A 16,136-nucleotide genomic window follows, 5' to 3' on the forward strand; every position below is an offset into this window, starting at 1 on the left:
TTATTAAAAACAATAGCAACGACAAACGGGGAGGGGGTGAGAGCGGAGATGGCTATGGAAGAGAGGTAGGAAGGGATCTCAGACCAATTATTTTTCTACAAAATACTTTATGTGACAACAGCAGCAGCCCCCAAAAGGGCAACGTGTAACAACAAAGCCTAATTAGAATGATTTCAGTGTAATCATTAACTCGCATCTAACACTGACGAGAGTATTTCTGTTTAAACTAAAACATGACCTGCATGGAGGAGAGGCCTTGTAAACTGTCTCTGAAATAAAATATGTGACAGGAAAGGTCAGAGCTGCTCTCATTTGAATTTCAAGTAGGGAGCTGGCTCCGCGGTGGCCGGCGTAGCAGGGCCTGGCGACTCCGCTTTCCCAGGCCTTCCTGCCAGCAGTAGCAGTTGGAGAAATCCTCCAGGACTAATTACTGGGATTGCAAAACAAGGATTTTTCTTCCCTTGCCTCTGCCCACTATCTCTTCCCCTCTCCCAACCAGGGAGGGAAGCAAGGGTCTCGAATGATGTTTGCAGAGAGAGGTGATTTCCTTTGTTGTCGCTACGAGACTGAAGGTCACTGCTGAGTGGCCCGATCCGATCCGCCAGATCCAGACACCTGCCCGCTGGCCCCTGGGCCAGGCCTCGCCTAGGCTGGCCTTCCTGGCACATCCTCCTGCCAGCCAGGCAGGGGAGGGCTTGCTAATAAACTCTCTTCCCAGCAAGAGTGATGCCAAGGCATTGCCTTCCGCTGGGCTGCGTAAAAGCAGCTATCAAATCAGCAAGATACAACTTGATTTGCAGGTCTCCAGTGAAATTTAAGAAGGCGAACTGTAAAACGTTCAGGGAAAAGGAAGCATGAAAACATTTTTAAGGAAAACATTTAAAAAGTCAGAGACAGACATAATAATAAAAAAAAGTTGGCAGGGAAGGTTTTATTTATTCATTTTGAAACATTGCAAAGAGCTCTGTTAGCAGCATTTATCTGCCTCTTTTTTTTTTTTTTTAAGGCAGCCCCAAAAGCAAGTGAGTTGAATTCATTTCCTTTTTCCTTCTGTGACTTTTAAAAGCATTATATACAATGAGATCTTTTTTGCACTTCTGGGAATTTTTAAAGCTCTAACATTTCATCCATAAGCCTGACTTGGCGAAACCTCTTTGCTTTTCCCCCAACGCCCCTCCTTCCCACTCCCTTCCTTTTTCTCTCCCTTTCCTTAGCCTGCATGCACTGTGGGGCCTTTCTTTGTCCTGATACTAACTGGTCCTTTCCCCTTAGTTTCTTTTAATTATTTAAAATTATTTAAAATTATTTAAAAATTATTTAAATTTATTTTTTAAATAATCTCTATACCCAATGTGGGGCTCGAATTTACAACCCCAAAATCAAGAGTCGTGTGCTCTACTGACTGAGCCAGGCAGGCACCCCTCTTCAGGTTTTTTGTTGTTTTTCAAATCTTTGTCTTCTCTTTATTTATTTTTAGATGCTTGTTTGTTGAGAGAGAGAGAGAAAGCGAGAGAGAATCCCAAGCAAGTTCTGCACTGTCAGTACAGAGCTTGAGGTGGGGCTTGAATCCGAGAGCCATGAGATCATGACCTGAGCTGAAACCAAGGGTCAGATGCTTAACCAACTAAGCCACCCAGGTGCCCCATATCTTTGTCTTCTCTTTGATACTAATCAAAATGGATGAGAAAATTCAAAATGTACTTGGTAACAGTGGGAGGAAAAAACAGGTTTGGCAAAACCACAGATGCATGCCATGGAGGTCACTATTCTCTTTGCTTTTCCACACAAGGTCAGGAAGGTTACTGGGGTCAGTGTGGTGAAAGCGAAATGATTCACTAGATGCTCATTAAGACAGCAAGAGAGATTTTATGTGAGACTATGGCAGTAGAGGGGAGACACTTAGAATAGGGGACAGAGACCGAGCCTAACAATACAGCAAAGACAATTGAGGATTTACAGCCAGAGTGACGGGGTCAGTAGATGGAAACTAATGAAGAGGAGACACCAAAGGTAAGGGGATTCTTGCTAAAAGCAGACCAAGGTTGAGGCCTGGTCTAGAGATCTCAGTAGAGCCTAACTACCATTTGGTTTGGTTAAGGAGGGAGTGTTTGCCAATACTTGTCAGCGTCTTCCACTGAGTTGGCCTGTGTTCTCTATCCAACAGTTTTTTTTTTTTTTCTTTTTTTAATTTACATCCAAGTTAGTTGGCATATAGTGCAACAATGATTTCAGGAGTAGATTCCTTAATGCCCCTTACCCATTTAGTCCCCCCCTCCCCCACAGGCCCTCCAGTAACCTCTGTCCTCCATATTTAAGAGTCTTTTATGTTTTGTCCCCCTCTCTGTTTTTGTATTATTTTTGTTTCCCTTCCCTTGTGTTCATCTGTTCTTATGAGTGAAGTCATATGGTATTTGTCTTTCTCTGACTAATTTTGCTTAGCATAATACCCTCTAGTTCCATCCACGTAGTTGCAAATGGCAAGATTTCATTCCTTTTCATTGCCAAGTAATACTCATATTTATATACCACATCTTCTTTATCCTTTTATCCATCGATGGACATTTGGGCTCTTTCCGTACTTTGGCTGTTGTTGATAGTGCTGCTGTGAACAATGGGGTGCATGTGTCCCATTGAAACAGCACACCTGTATCCCTTGTATATCCAACAGTTTTGACACATAGTGGACGAAATCATATGGTACTGGGCTGATTCACAGTACAGATGCTCTATGTAAATTCCTAAACAGGTCTTAGTTCCTGTAGCAGATTTTTGTTGTTGATAACCTCAAGAAAAAATGATTCTAAAACATCTGCTTAAGGACGTTAACTGCTTTTGATTTCTATCCCCATAGTACTTACTAGAAAGATCTTTGCTTTTGGAGTTAGGCAAAAAAGTTCACATTCTGACTTTGGAAGCATTTGATGTAACCATCCTAGTGGCTGTGCTGACTTTGATGGGGTCCAATTTGGAAAACACTGGTTTTCTATTTTTCTCCTGCCACCTTCCATCAAGCTGTGTCAGGGGGTCTGTGTTGACCCCCCCCCCCCACTTCCTCATCCTGGGAACCCAAATCTTTTCGGTGATTTTTGGTTGTCTGAATTTACATTGACAATTAAAGCTCATTTTCAGGGCTTAGAAAATTCAGTCAAGTCCATTGTAAAACTTGTTCTCCTTCAGAGGCACCCCATGGAGACCCTTACAGGGTACAGTGTATTGGTGTTATTCTGTTAAATTCCCTCTCAAACCTTGTCTGTGGTGGCCAGGCCCCCAGCCTCTTAGTGTTGAGATTGTATTGGCATGGCAGAAAGTCTTCTTGAGTCCCTTCCAGACAAGGAAAACCAGACTCCCTTCTCACCCTGTGCTGGGCCTATGGGACACTCACACATCCTTGCCATGTGCTTAGTGGGAAGACAAGCTGGGACCCTGCTGTCTTCAGAATTCTCTGAGTCTCTGGCCTTGAGGCAGCAACCACAGTGAAGTTTATTAAGCTCCACACATCAAGGAACAAATGCCCAGCATTCTGGAACTGCACTCCACTTGTGTGGCTGCACCAGGTTGGACTGATGAGTTTCCCTGACTTGGCAAGCTTCCAGCCAAGGATTGGAACCTCAGTGCCCCGATGGTGTAGACCTCCCAGCTGGGCTAACGACTCTCCTACCTATCTGTTCTCCTTCTCAACAACATTCAGACTCTGCTTACACAGGATGAAAGGTGTGGTGGGATTCACCTCTGAGCCAGACCTGTAGGAATGGGTCTAGCCACTCGTCTTGAGAAAGTAGGGGTAACTACAGCCTGTTGGCCTTCTGAGAAAATGAAGCGTAAAATATTTGGACACATCGAGTAAATTGTGTCTCGTTTTTTTTTTTTTTCCCTCTGTAAAATGAGAGCACATAATTCTCTCTCATTAGGTTGTTGTAAGGATGCAATGAGAGAAGATATATGGACGTGCCATTTTTTGTCAGTCTCTTTTGTCTTCTTACCCTTTCTTTTTTATGCTTCTCTTGACAAGCTTGGTTGGGAAGGCTCTCATGGAAGCATGGGGGGGGGGGTTTCAATTCAGAATTTCTTTAAAAAAGATGCCCACTTTATTGATGGGAGAAGTGGAACCTCAGTAGGAAAATCCCTGACTAGGATGTTTCCAAGACCTCTCAGGTGTGAGAGCAGCATACAGAGGAGAGTAAGATTTTGTTTAGAAGTCTGCTGAGGGCGTGCTATGCATTCCCAGCTTTGCATGTGTGGGGCAAGTGAACTCCCAGACCAAGAGGGAAAGCCCCTCTCTGCCCCCACTCCCAGGAACGCGTGCCGCTGAATGCCTGCTGCTTAGCACTTTGTTCCTTAGTGAGCTCCCAGGTTATAGCTTGGGTGGGGTGGGAGAGGCACCTCATGGAAGGAGAGTTCAGAATCCCCTCAGTACTGTGTCCCCTGCCTGCCCGTAGTGCTCCTAATGATGGATGATACTTCGGGGATGATAGTATTTGCTATGATGGATCACAGAGGAGTATGAAAATTCATAAGGCAGTGTTAGGTTGTATTTCACGGGACCGTGTGTGTGTGTGTGTGTGTGTGTGTGTGTGTGTGTGTGTGTGTGTGTTGTAGCCCCATTAGCTCTCTCGGGGATTGCGTAGAGTTGTGCCATTTTGACAATTTATTGTTTTCCGTCTGCCCCATTCTTGCACGCACACGTTGGAGGGAGATAGCTGCTTGTCCTTTGAGGCACAGATGGTTGGCCAACAACTCCTCTCGTTGCCCTTGAATCTTTGCCTCTCCCTCTTCTGGGTGAAGCCTCAGCTGTCTGAGGAAGTGTATGTTTGTGAGCGTGTTTGGCCTGAGGGCTCTGCCTTCACCCATTACTGCCCTTGCCACTCTGGAAAGTTCTCAATTCCCAAGATACTGGATGCAGCTGTCACTGAGTAGTGTTAGTCTCTGAACCTTGCAGAATGGGCAAGGGGGGTGGGGTGGGGTGAGGCGTAGATAATTTTGGAAACTTTGTTTTCTCTAAGAGAACAGACTATTAGTAGATTATGGAAACACGCAAAAATTATTATTTTTTTTCTGTCAAAGTTGAATGACATCAAATACTTACAAGCAGTGCTCGTATTGTTCTAAATATATTCTACCTGAGCATATTCTGGTGACAGCGGTTCCTGCCACCTCTGCTGCCTCCCCCACCCCCCCTTCTCTTTCCTATTCTTCCTCTTCCTCAGTTTGAAGAGGCATCCCGGGGTGGTGGGGACAAGCTATAGAATCAGAAGATGTACTTTGAGTTCCACTTTTGCTCCATTTCATTATAAGACAGGGTAGAAACATTTATTCTCTCCCAACAGAATGTGAAGCCATTTTACTGGGGAGCTGCTGCCCTGGTGTAAAAGGCTCTGTGGTTGGAGCTGAGACCAGACCTTCCCTGACCAGGAGAAGCTGTGGGAGAGTTAAGATCCCTGGAGTTATGTCTCGTGTATGTAAGCGTCTGGTTCTAGTATTTGTGCTTGTAGGGAACACAATGATTTGACCCGGAAGTGCTTGTCACAGGTCACCAGCTCTGTGGTAACCATAGAGAAACACCTCATGGTGTTTCCTGATCCCTGTGGAGCTGTGGCTTGGCTTTGCCTGCAAATCTTCTCATCTCATCCTCAGCCGGATCTTGCACCTGGCTGGCTCCTTGGACCGGTTCCCTTGAATTTCCAGCAGGCCTCATGGGAATGAAACCAAGGGCCTAGTTTATTGGCGGACTCCTGGCAGAACTTCCAGCATTGAGGCTTGGCTTCACCAAAGGGGAGCTTCCTCAGGATACAGTGATAGAAATTAGGCAGTATCTGAGAGCCATTTTACTGTAATACTGAAAAGAGGAAGGTGTCTTTCCTTGGCAGCTCTTATTTTTATCCTCTAAGATTAGAACTTTCCACTTTTATAATAGGAGACCCTGCTATTTACCCAGGAAGGTCACTGAGAGGCTTCGGACCTACCGGTAGTTTAAGGGGTTCCTGTCCTGGTGTTCTTGTTTCTTCTTGTGACAGGAGAAGCCACATCACTGAAGACCCGACTTTAAGTTCTTTTCCATTTTTTCAGCTCCCCTTGATTCCAGGTTCTGTGTAGAAAGCAAAAGTGGAAAAAGCCCCTTGGCTTAAGTAGAAAGCCAAGTTTGCGGATTCCTGCCAGGCCCGTGCCTGGCTGTGGGAGCGTGTGGATGTACTTGTGCTGAAGGCAGCTTGCCAAAAGCATTCTAGAGGGTTTGATATAATGAAAAAGGAAGTAAAAAAGCTTAAAATAGAATTGTCAACAAGTACTGTTAAATGACTACTTGGGTCATTAGGGAAGGGTTCATGATCATTGTTACCTTCTTAGTAGCCAGAACTTTATTAAGAGCTAATAAAGACAGGTGCTCTTTACCATCATTTTACTGATGAGTTACAGGTGTGCTATTTTAATTTGCACGGATATCCTACCTGGTAAGTTTACCATTTGATGGGGAAACTGAGGGCTATCAGCCAGGTATATTGCCAATGTCTCAGAGCACCTGTCCTAGGCAGAATATTGCCCACCCCCAAGATGTCTATGTCCTGGTCCTCAGAACCTGTGAATAAGTTGGTGTGGCAAAGGGAATTAAGGTTGCAGATGGAATTAAGGTTACTAATCAGCTGACCTAAGGAAAGGGAGATTATCCCGGATTACCTGGTTGGGCCCAGTATAATCACAAGGGTCTTTAAAAGTAGACCAAGGCGGCAGAAGAAGAGTCAGTGTCAAAGTGATGTGATTTGAGGAAGAGTCACCTGCCCATCGCTGGCTTTGTTGATGAGTGGCCCTAGGAGTTGCAAAAGACCAGGAAACAGATTCTTTCCTCATGTCTCCAGAGGCTATGCAACCCCACTTTCACCTTGATTTTAGCCCAGTGAGACCAGTGTCAGACTCGAGACTCCCAGAACTGTAAATTTGTGTGAACTTGTTATGGCAACAATAGGAATCTAATAATATACTACCTAAGGGGCAGAGCCAGGACTAAAAATGAAATCTAAAGTTTATCCTCTTTTCACCATGCACGATGACTTCTAAATGGTTTGATATTAAAAATAGAGCCAGAAAAAGAATTAAATTAAAAAAAAAAAAAATAGAGCCAGAAAAATGCTACCCAACTTCCTAAGCTATTTTCTCTCTCTGCCTTTTCTTCCTTTTCTCTTAGGCTCAGTTCATGTGCTTTCCCCCCCCCCCCCCCCCCCCCCCGCCATCTCCCTTTCCCTAAATTAACAGATTCTTGCTGTAAAAGAAATTGATTCTTCACTCCAAAGTAGGTCATTATAACAAAGGTTTTAAATCATTTGGTCTTCCCATTTGTGAAATATAGACTTCACTTTAATCTTCTGTGCATTACCAGCAGTAAAAAAAGGGCCATAATTTGTGAAAAATGGGATTTTTTTCCCCCCACCATCAATCATTTGGGCAGATGTGTAAGTTTTTCACTCCTTTTTCACCCTCTGACTCATACCTGGAAGTCAGAGGACCCGAATTCATCCACACAGAGGACCCTCATTCTGGTTATACTTCCAGGACCAAATTTAGAAACTTAATGAAATATTTGGTCTCCGTTGCCAAATCGGCAGGACCCCCATTTCTTCTCCTCCTATTTTTTTCTTTCCACTTACAAGTGTCTATCTTAGAGATCTTTGTATCTAAGAAACTCTCCTAAACTCTTAAAGCTACTGAGTTTGTTTTGAAAAACTCAAGCTAAGTTTGTTTTGTTGGGAAAGTGCTGGAATAGTTAGAATTTGTGTACTGGTGTAATTTTTGTGCCAAAAGCATGAGAGAAGCTCATAGTTTCTCTGCAATTGCTTCTTCACTTCAGAACATCATCTAAATAAATATAGCGGACCTATTCTAATGTAGGACATACATTACCTGGCACAATTACCAAGGTGGATAAGTCACTAAGTTGAAATCTAAGATCTTAGAGTCCAGTGGCTAAAAAATAGGGCCTCTTTGCAATGATCAGATTGTACTGTAACATCTCTTTCCTTATCTAGCTTCCTGTCTGCACAGGAGGAGACCTAGTCTTTGTCCATACAGGGACCATGTTTTATGTTTTGCATGAATTCCTAGTTCCCAGCACAGGGTACTCAACATACAACTTCATATAAACTTTGGAATTTGGCAGGCCTGGGTTCAAATTCTGGTTCTACTTCCTGCCTCCTGTGTGCCCTTTGTCTAGTTACTAGTCTCCCGCTTTTAAAAATTTTTTTATATATTTTTTTAATTAAAAAAAAATTTTTTTTTTTACTTTCAGAGAGTGAGCATGAGTGGGGGAGGGGCAGAGAGAGAGAGGGAGACAGAGGATCCGATGTGGGCTTTGCACTGACAGAGAGCCCGACTCAGTGCTGGAACTCACAAACTGTGAGATCATGACCTGAGCTGAACTTGAACGTTTAACCAACTGAGCTATCCAGGCACCCCGTTACCAGTCTCTTGGATATGTATTTGGCTCCTCTGTAAATTGGGGTATGGTAATCCACACTGCTCCAAAGGTTCAATGAGATGGGTAATTTAAAGCACTTAGCAAAGTCATAGCATCGTCACAGTGAGTAGACAGTTTTTAAAACGTAGTGGTTAAAAATGTGGAGCCACATTGCCTAGATTGCATTCTAACTACCTCACTTACCAGGAAAGTTAATACTCTTTCTATGCCTCAGTTTCCTCATGTGTAAAGTGAGTATAATAATAGCAGTTACTTCAGAAGTTTGTTGTATGGATTAAATGAATCAACATGCGTTCAGGAGCCTTGATCAACGACTTACCTATATAGCAAGTATGCATTGTACATTATTATTATCAACAATAAATAATAGCTTCTACTCTTCCTCTGTCATCCATCCCATTTTATTTGATTAATTTGTTCTCCTTTTCAGACCTTACAATATGTGTAAGGGAAAAGTTAGTTGATTCTAAAGACGATTCCAAAATCCTTCTCTGCTGTTTAAAAGGTTGTAACTTACATGAACAAAGATCCAAAGCCCATCGTCCATACTCATATTTTCTTGGGGTCCAAAGGGAGAGACACTGTAATTTTGAAAAACCATGTTCCACAGCTAATGGAAGTAAACATTCTCGTGGCAGGAAAAGTAATCTTTTCCTCTGCCCTGGATTAGACTCAATGTTTATAACAAATAGAACTGCTGTGGGCTTTACACTTTAACACAACAACAACAACATCTTTGTTTGAAAAAATATATATACATATGTTTGGTTTTCTAAATAACAGCATTGCAATATGGTGTGTCAGAAATTACAGCCGGCTCTTGGTTTTTTTTTTTCTTTCAATGAAAAAAATTTTGCATAACCTAAAACTGCATTCGTGTTGGAAACGATTGTCAGATTTTTTTTTTTTTGAGAGCGAGAGCATGAGAGAGAGGGAGAGGGAGAGGGAGAGGGAGAGAGAGAGAGAGAGAGAGAGAGAGATGAGGGAGGGATAGGGGGAGAAGAGAGAAAGAGAATCTTAAGCAGGTTTCATGCTCGGTGTGGAGCCAGATGTGGGGCTTGATCTCATGACCCTGGGCTCATGACCTGAGCTGAAATCAAGAGTCAGATGCCCAACTGACTGAGCCACACAGGTGCCCCATCACATAGGATTTTAATTGTTGATTCCATCCTCCTTATGTCCCTCATGAAGTTGTATTTTCTTTGGGATGCTCTGAGCAGCCTCTTTCATTCGGCGCCACACTTGTGTTGGTAAAATAAGGGCCAACTTCAAGTCCTCCACATCATTTTATGTAAGACTCAAAGTGAGGGTAACATCCCCCTTTCCTGTCAACTGCTTTTTTCCATCAAGATCGAGAGCAAGTGTGTTTGAAGGTTTAAAACAAAGCTATGTTTGAGTTTATCCAATCACAAAAAGCATCTGAAAAACGTCTGAGCTGGTGAAAAACACCCCCCTTTACATGCTCTGCTAACTCTGAAACGTCCGGATGGAATTTGAGCTCAGAACAAGCTTGAAGAATCACAGAACAAGTGGTAATTGTTTTCAGCAAGTCAGAAGTGCCTGAAATCCATGGACCCTTGAGTGATGTAATGCTCTATTCCTCCAGAGCCCAGAGAACCAGTTTTTCACAGCGATTTCCCCCTTGACTCAGTTCTGCATCTGAACACTCCCAACTATGGGTAGAGGTTATTTAAGGAACATGGAGTGGAGGATAGTGAAGGCACTTCTTGAATGGGAGCAAGGTATAAAATCAGGCTGATGAAGTTCCGTGACTCCATTTGTGGTGGCTTCTCTAAGGGCCAAGGAAGGTTATGGCGATACGGTTTTTATACTTGAGCAGTGGTATGACATGGTGCCCGAGCTTATGGCCTGTGGTTTATAGAGCATTAGAGCAAGAAGGACTGCACAGACCACTGGAACAATCTTCATTCTACACTTAAGGACACCTGAAGTCCACAGAAATGTCAAGGTCACTCCTGCTGTGTTTACTGTTCATATATGGTGTTCACAGTTGACCTCTGGCAGGGGCTCAAGGTTTCTCTTTTCTCCTCCTTCCTCTTTGCTTTACTGCTCTCTGAGGTGGGTCACAGCCCAAGGAGGAAGAGACAGCAATGACGAGTTCCAGGCCACGAAATGTCCACATCTCTAGGGAAGGGGTTTCTTTTGCATTCCCCTCTCCTAAAAGTGTTTCTCTTCCTCTGGAAGCCTAGGGAGTTGAGAGGGCCTCACATCTGTCTTCTCCCTTCTCTTCTTCCCCAAACCTTCCAGAAGTTGCTATCCAACCCAGTAGAGACCCGACATAATTGTTTATATCGGTTCCCTTCTGTGTGGTGGAAACCAGAGAACTCTTGTTTGTTGATTCTAGAAGGGTGTGTGTATGGGGGTGTGTAGAGGGGAATGGGTGTTGAGACCCTCCTCTCCTCAGCCAGGGCTGCATCTGAAGTTCAAGTTTTGGTTTTGGGGAAAGGAGGCACAGCAGGCCTTTGGTAAATAGTTTGGTTCCAGACCACCTAGGGCTCCAGAGGCTAGGCCACAATAGCTCTCTGTGGACTCCCCCCTGGTTTTGCAGACTTTGACTGTTGAGGTCTGAGCCTCAGTGCCAGGACAGACTGACCTCAGCTGCAGTTTTCTGCTAACTGCAGCCCAGCTGGCAATAAAATACTGCCTTGCTTTGTCCTTGGTGCATGTCTTTCTTCCTGTGACCTTGTGGAGAGGAGTGACTGATCAAGGGAAGGTGACAGTAGGATTGCAAGGGGCAGCTCCAAGTCTTTGTTCTGTCTTCTGATCCTGTCTCTGTTCCTCAGCATCCCATTTTGGCAAAACCTGTGCTAATCGTGCAGCTTAGTCCTTGTGAAGTATAACCCTAGCGAATCCACGCAACACACATTCTGTGTCAGGCACAATTTTGAAGGCTCTACATATAGTACCTCATTTAATCCTGCAACCCACCCTTGATACGTGCTTCAAATCACCTTTTGACAATTGGGGACATTGAGGCACAGAGAGGTTGAGTGATTTATTCGAAGTCCTACAGCTCAGAAGCGGAGGAACTGGGATTCCAGTTCGGAAAGTCTGACGCAGATCACCCGCTGATGATCAGGACATGCCACCTGCATGGGCAATAAACCGGACTTAGGATATCGGCACAGGGTACCTGATAAATGCTCGTGGTAGTGGGGATTTTGTATTTGTATTTGGTGGCCACAGGAGTTTAAGTGACAGTCCAGAAGAGGTATAGCAAATTTTTTAGGGAATGGGAATTTCTACCCACCAGCTGTGTTGTACTAGCGTCAGGTCACAGGCGGGGAGAGAGCAGATGGCTGTATTTGAGGTGCTCAGATGAGGACAATTGAACCTTGATTAACACAATGTGAGGAGGAGGGGAGAGAGCACATTTCAGGACTCAGTAGCTGCTTATGTGCACCTACCCTCAGTTTAGGGGATGGAACACCTCGTAGTGAGAACAAAGAGATCTGGCCAATGACTGAACAAGGAAAATTCATGGTGAAGGAGGATTCTGGAGGAGATCTAAACTTGTGGCCTGTGGTGAACATAGAGTAGCTCTAGGCTCAGTTTGACTCTTCATGTCGTATTAGTTGCCAAAATTTAAAAGCTCGAGAATACACATAAACTATGTGTTTCCAGATTATTTTGCAAGATGGAAAGCTCTGGCAATGTTGGGTACCCATTTTCACCTGTCCACAATTGCCTTCACTGGGTGGTGGCTTGTTTCCCACTTTAGAGAAGGCGTTGAAGATCCGTTTTCCACAGGCCCTACCATTTCCTAGTGTCAGTCAAGTGACCTGCCTGTCCCTGTCATCATTTGAGCAGGAACCTCCTGCCTCACTTCACAAATGCAGAAGTGGAGGGCTTAAGTAGTGGTTAACCAGAGCTAACGTGACTCATTTCTCAGTTGCCGTGTGAACATCTTCCCAATCATCCAGACTGTTTTGATGCCCAATTCCTTATGTCATAAAATAGCTACATGTCTTTACAACTTGGGCCATCTGGGCTTTGGATGGTATGGCTAGTTGATTAACACTGAACCCCTGAGATTGGTTTAATAACAAGAGTGCCAGGGGCACCTGGGTGGCTCATTCGGTTAAATGTACGACTTCGGCTCAGGTCATGATCTCAGAGTTCATGGGTTCAAGCCCCGTGTCAGGCTCTGTGCTGACAGCCTGGAGCCTGCTTCAGATTCTGTGTCTCCCTCCCTCCCTCCCTCCCTCCCTCCCTCCCTCTCTCCCTCTCTCTCTCTCTCTCTCTCTCTCTGCCCCTCCCCTGCTCACATTCTGTCTCTCTTAAAGATAAACATTAAAAAAAAAAAAAGAGTGCCAGACATCAAAGATTTCACCCCTCTTATTTCTCATGAAGTCTTTTTGTTACTGTGGTAACAAATGACTTGAACCTTGAACCACAAGACTGGACAGTAAGGCAAGGCTACCTCCAGTGGGAAGGAGGGGACCTGCCCTCAAGAGCAGTGTTGGCGTGGTTACTGTCGCTGCTCGAAATGCCCTTCCCAAGAACATCCACCTTGGTGATGGGCTGGGTCCTTACCAGATAATTCCCAGGAAATGCTATGATTCTTTTGCTGAAATCCATCTGTCGTTATTCCTCAAGGCCCTTGCAAATTTACATTCCTTTTAGACTTTCCCGCACTCATCCCCATGCCTAATCTGGAACCCTTCTCTTTGTACTCTGATAACCTCTGCTACCAACGCTTGGAGTGGTGTCAGTAAACCCATGCTGTAAATGCACTGGTCTGTAGCAGAATCTGAGTTTTTTAATCCCTGCTCAGATTTTTTTCACAAAGGCTCACAGATTTTTCCTTGGCTCACTTGCAAAAACATAAATTTTGTGTGTGTGTGTGTGAAAGTTTTTCACAGTCAGCCGGATCTGAGTTTGCGCTCTCCTCTGTCACTTTCATAGGCCTCAGGAAGGTTGTGTAACCTTTCTGACCCTGACTTAGAAAGAGAAGAAAGATGGAGCCTGTGAGATGGGAATGACTACTACCTTGTGCCACGGCTCTGATGAGTAAATAAGGAATGTGAAGTATCTACCACAGTCTCTGGCGCCTCGATGGGTTCACAAGTTTTAGTTCACTACATCTTTTATGACTCTTTTTGGGAGCTGATAGGGTCTAGTTGATTCAGGATCATGAGTGATTCTCTGGGAAATCACGAGAGTGGTTTCCCAGAGGGACAAAACACTTAGGACAAGTGTTGCTTCTGTGGTCGGAGGCAGGTCCTGAGGTGGAGGAATTCTAAGTATTGGGGAACAGAGAACAAGATGGAAGTTTTACTAGTAATAAAGGAAAGGAGCAGGTGGGGGGGAAGCCCTTGCTTTCCTTTGTCTCTTCTCAGAAGGGCACCAACTTACTCTTCAGAGTGGACACTCAATAAAATGTTGTTGACTGACAGATGGTGGGATGTTATAGAAGGTTTGCCGGGCAGGGAATATAATATTAATATCCATGTAATGTTTTTATGTTTTAATTTTGGTGGAGGAAGCCTTGAAGCCTGGGGCAAAAGCTAGTATTTTCATTTGCTTCACCTGAAGTTATATTGGCAGGGACCCTCGGGGTAAAGAAGACAAGGCTTAGGTTTGGGAATGGGGAAGGATATGAGGAAGTTGTAATAAAATATATAAGTGCAAGAGCTTGTGGAATAAATACAAATGAATTTCGGTGAAAGAATAGAAGGATATGGCATAAAGATGTTTTGAGGGGGAAAAAAATACACCCGTAGGGTAGGCTTTGCTGAATTGGAGAGAGAATGTTAAAAAAGTAATGAAGAACTTTTAATATCCTGGAGCTCCCTAGGAGGGGCACAGATATTGTTGTTTTACGTTGATTGAGAGCCCACCACGGACAGGCTGCTGGCATTTGCTTGAAAACCTAATGTATGAAAATGTGGTTGTGGGAAAGGATAAACCTAACATGTGGAGGGGAAGGTGAATTTTGCTATGACCTGTGCGGGAAACAGATAAAGGGATGATTATTTGATTGGTGAGGTCTTAATAAAAATCATTTGTAAATCAGCCAAGCAACCGGCAAACCCTATCATAATCATGACCTCATCGAAAGCAAACAGAAGGCAGAGTTCTCAGGAAAGGGATTTGCAGTTTTCAAGATAGGAAGAAAGACTTCTTGGTAGCATTAATATACACTGAGGATATCCACATCTTGTGTTCATCAGAAATTTGTCAGGAAGAGTCCCACTCAAGGTGTAAACATACTCATTAAAAATGAACCTATCTAGTGATTCTTTGCCACCATATGACCCCTGTTAAAATTCACTAATAGCTGTCTTTGAACAACAAGGGTAAACTCTCATAACTGCCTACGACCAGACAACGACAATACTTGTCTTCACTATCATCCCCTGATGATGACAGCCGTGACTTAAATAGGATACAGAAATGAAAACAAACCCACCAACCCTGGCACCATGAGCTGAAGGTTGGTCGATTTTAGCCACACCACGCTCAAAGTCACGAGAAATTAAACCATGAGGAATTGATAACAAAGATGGGCTAATGTGGGATTTTGAATCTGACCGTAGGAAGAGATTTCCTCTAGATTGACTGAGTTCAGCTCCTGCGTGTGGTGTTGGCAACCCTTCTGTAGCATCTCTGGGAGGAAGTCTGTTTCCTCAAGCAGAATTGGGCTGGTCTGACTGTTATCTAGGTTTTTTTTTTTTTTTTTTTTTTTTTTTTTTTTTTGCATCAATTTGAAGTCCACATTTCACTTCTATATATTCAAGAATATTCTAGAATGAGTCCTCTTCATATATTTAGTTGAAAGCAACTTTTTTTTTTTTTAACTTGGAAACGAAACTATTTTCTTCATGTATTTCTACTGTAACACGCATGCTTCTTGTCACTCTTTGCTGCCTTGTATTAGTATCTGTCAGACTGGGCTTTGCCTGGTAAGAAGAAACCCCATACCAATTTCACTCAGAAATTTTGTTTCTTCTATGTAATTTGGCTACTTGAGTTGCCTTTTGAGGGCAAATCTATGTACCCAGGGTAGGCAGAAGAATAATTCTATGTTATGGAACAAAAGAACAATGTCACATGTTCAGTGGACATTAAACTATTTTCTTTTTCTCTTTTCCCTGGATTGACAGAACTTGCTGGATATAGATTTTTACCTCCCTCTTTAGTAACACTATGAGTTTGTGTTTACATAGTGTGTTAGACTTTTCACATCTACCAGGGCTCTTGCCTCTGCTGTCCCCTCTCCCTGAAGGGTCCTTCCCCTAGATATATTTGTGGCTGCTTCCCTCACATTTTCTAGTCCTTTATTCAGATGTCACCTGTGCAGTAAGGTCCTCCTCCAGCATTCCATCTAAAATTGTACAGTGAACAAACAGAAACCTTCAAAATGACTTCTGTTAAGCATTCACGTTACTTGCCCCCATTTTAAGCACATACCACTAGCATACTCCATATTTGTATTTATACACCTTGCTTATTCTGTGTGTCCCCATTAGAATAAGAAGTTCCATGAGGAGCAGAGTCTTTTTATTCGTAGCTGTATTCTCAGTTCTTAGAACCATGCCTAACACATATACATCCTTCAAAATGTTGAGTGAAGCTTTGTAACTGACTGATATTCTTGGGGCAAGGAAGTTGGCAAGTGGTGGAAGGGTCCCTTTTCTGGTAGGTTCTTGTG

This window comes from Lynx canadensis, chromosome D4 (genome assembly GCF_007474595.2).
Source record: "Lynx canadensis isolate LIC74 chromosome D4, mLynCan4.pri.v2, whole genome shotgun sequence".
NCBI classification, from domain to species: Eukaryota; Metazoa; Chordata; class Mammalia; order Carnivora; family Felidae; genus Lynx; species Lynx canadensis.